The following is a 3,587-nucleotide window of genomic DNA, read 5'->3' on the forward strand; positions in this document are numbered from 1 at the left end:
TCTCCTGCATTGAGCGTCTGACCCTTGGTGGTCAGTGTGTGTCATAGTGACCAGTCATTCCCAGTCTTTCTGCTATTAGGGTCAGTTTGCAAATTACCCTTTTACTATATAGGATAGAGGCCTGGTGCATGGGTGAGGGTCAGCTGGTTTGCCATGAAGGGTGTCCCAGATCAGGTTGGGGGTCCTGCTTGGGTGCCTGGCCAGCCTGGGTGAGGGGCTGATGGCTGTTTTCAGGGTGGTCACACCCCCTCCAGGGTGGGGGTCCCCAGTGGGGTGCCTGGCCAGTCTGGGTGAGGGGCTGAGGCCGTTTTCAGGCTGGCGGGTCACTGAAGCTCCCAACCCCTCCTTTTTTCCTTTTTTTAAAAAAAAAAAAATTCTGGGTTTTATTTACCTTCTATGGTTGTCACTGGAGCTGAGAGCCGGCTTTAGCTCTGAGGCTTGGCTCCAGCTCTGAGACCTTGGCTGCTGATCTGGGTTTGTTTGGCTCCTATAATTGAAACACTGTTTCAGCTCCAGTTCCAAGGCCAGCCAGCTGAAAGCAGGTTTCTGGAGTTTATTTACCTTCTATAATTGCAACATTGTTTCTTAGAGTGCAGCTCAGGGGCTGGCAGCGGCAGGCGGGGAACCTTGGCTTCCTCCCTCACTGGAGCAAGCAAGCCTCCTGTTCGCTTCAGCTACCTGGCTGCCGGCCGCCATCTTGGTTGGCAGTTAATTTGCATATCACCCTGATTAGCCAATGGGAGGCGTGTCAGAGGTACGGTTAATTATCATGTTTGTCTATTATCATATAGGATTATCTTTACCCATTGTATTATTTGTCTCCTATGTCAAATATTAAGAATAAAGGCTTGGGTTTACTTCTGGGCTCTCTACTCTGTTCTACTGATATGTCTATTTTTTGCCAGTACCATGTTGTTACGATTACTATGGCTTTGTAGTATAGTTTGACATCAGGTAGCATTATTCCTCCAACTTTGTTCTTTTTTTCTCAACATTGCTGTGACTATTCAGGTCTTTTGTGTTTCCATATAAATTTTAGTTCTAGTTTTGTGAAATACCAAGATAAGCCACTGGTATCTTCATAGCTGAATCTATCGATTGCTTTGGGTAGGTAGTATGGACATTTTAATGATGTTAATACCTTTCCTTGAATATGGTATATGCTTCCACTTACTTGTATCTTTCATTTCTTTCTTCATTGTCTTCTAATAATTTTGCAAGTACAAGTCTTTTACATCCTTGATCAAATTTATAACCAGGTATTTTATTCTTTTTGAAGAAATTGTGAATGGAATTGTTTTCTTAGTTTCCTTTACTGATATTATTGGTGTAAAAATGAAACTCATTTCTGGGTATTTATTTTGTATTCCCCTGCTTTACTAAATTCCTTTATCAGTTCTAGTTTTTTTGGTGGAATCTTTAGGGTTTTCTATATACAGTATCATGTTATCTGCAAATAATGGCAGTTTTAATTATTTCCAATTTGGTTGCCTTTTATTTCTTCTTCTTATTTGATTGTTTGGTTAAGACTTCCAGCACTATATTGAATTAGAGTGGTGAAAGCAGACATCCCTGTCTTTTCCCTGATCTTAAGGGAGCCAGTTGTAGTTTTTGCCCACTGAATATGATGTTGGTTATGGGTTGGTCACATATGGCCTTAATTATGTTGCAGTATGTTCCCTCTACTTCCACTTTGCTGAGAGTTTTTATCATAAATAGGTGCTGGATTTTATAAAATATTTTTCTGCATCTATTGATATAATTAGGTCTTTATCCTTCATCTTATTTATGTGGTCTATCATGCTTATTGATTTACAGATATTGTACCAACCTTGCATCCCCAGAATAAATCCTATTTGATCAAGGTGTATGATCTTTTTAATGTATTACTGGGACCAGTTTGCTAAAATTTTGTTGAGGATTTTAATATCTATGTTCATCAGGGATATTGGCCTTTAATTCTTTCCTTGTAATGCCTTTATATGGTTTTGGAATCATGATGCTGGCCTCATAAAATAAGCTTGGAAGTCTTGCCTCCTCTTGAATTATTGTAATAGTTGGAGAAGGATAGATGTTACTTCTTTTCTGAATGTTTGGAAAAATTTACCTGTGAAGCCATCCAGTTCAGGACTTGTATTGGGAGTTTTAGGTTACTGCTTCAATTACTGTCTATTCAGGTTCTCTGATTCTTTCTTATTTGGTGTTGGAAAATTGTATTTTCCTAGGTTTTTCTTTTGTCCAGATTGTGCAATTGTTGGCATATAGTTGTTCAGATTTTCTTACAATCCTTTGTATTTTTAAAAAAATTATTCTAGAGAGATAAAAGGGAGAGAAACATTATTGCTCCATCCAACTATACATTCATTAGTTAATTCTTGCCCTGACCATGGATCAAATCCACAACTTGGTACACTGTGACAACACTCCCAACTAATTTAACTACCTGGTCTGGGCCCTTTGTATTTCTTTGGTGTCAGTTGTTACTTTTCTTTCATTTCTGATTTTTGGGGTCCTCTCTTTTTTTCTCGGTAAGTCTGGTTAAAGGCTTGTTGATCAAGCCCTGGCCAGGTTGGCTCAGTGTTTAGAGTACTGGCTTGTGGACCAAAGGGTCACTGGTTTGATTCCTGGTCAAGGACATGTACCTGTGTTGCAGGTTTAATCCCTGGGAGCAGCCAGGACATGTGCGGGAGGAAACCAATCGATGTGTCTCTCTTGCCCTCCCTCCCTTGCACTTCCTCTAAAACAGATTCTCAGTCCCTTGCTCTCTTCTTCTTGCGGATGTTGTTATGCTTCTTGTTTTCCCAATGGTCCCTTAAACTATTCTTTTTTTAAAATATATTTTATTGATTTTTTTACAGAGAGGAAGGGAGAAGGATAGAGAGTTACAAATATCAATGAGAGAGAAACATCGATCAGCTGCCTCCTGCACACTCACTACTGGGGATGTGCCTGCAACCAAGGTACATGCCCTTGACTGGAATCGAACCTGGGACCCTTGAGTCCACAGGCCAACGCTCTATCCCCTGAGCCAAACCGGTTAGGGCTATTCATTTTTTTATTTGAAAAAATACCCTTAGGTGAGGATTAACAACAACAACAAAAAGGTTTGTCAATCTTATCTTTCCAACGAACCTTCTCTTGGTTTTATTAATCTTTTGTATATTTTTTAGACTATTTTTTAATTCGTGCTTGGATCTTTATCATTTCTTTCCTTCTACTCACTTTGGGCTTTTTTCACTGTTTCTCATAAATACTGGGTTATTGTATTCTCATTTTCATTTGTTTCAAAGTATCTTTTGATTTCTTCCTCGATAGCATTAACTCGCTCATTGTTCAAGAACATGTTATTTACCTCCATGTCTTTGTGTGTTTTTCAGATTTTTCTTATAATTGCTTTCTAGGTTCATAGCCTTATGGTCAGAAAAGATGCTTGATCTGATTTGAACCTTTTTAAATTTACTGAGACTTGTTTTGTGTTCTATCATGTGGTCTATCCTAGAAAATGTTTCATGTGCACTGTATATTCTGTTGCTTTGGGATGAAATGCTGTAAAAATATCAGTTGAATCCATCTGATATAGTACATCA

At 39.0% G+C, this 3,587-nt stretch overlaps 1 protein-coding gene across 1 annotated transcript in view; it reads left to right on the forward strand.

Moving 5' to 3' along the window:
- Window positions 1-3,587, forward strand: part of ARHGEF4 (Rho guanine nucleotide exchange factor 4) — a 27,520-nt gene that overhangs the window by 16,864 nt on the left and 7,069 nt on the right.

The sequence above is a fragment of the Myotis davidii genome, unplaced genomic scaffold (genome assembly GCF_000327345.1).
Source record: "Myotis davidii unplaced genomic scaffold, ASM32734v1 scaffold286, whole genome shotgun sequence".
Classification (NCBI taxonomy): domain Eukaryota; kingdom Metazoa; phylum Chordata; class Mammalia; order Chiroptera; family Vespertilionidae; genus Myotis; species Myotis davidii.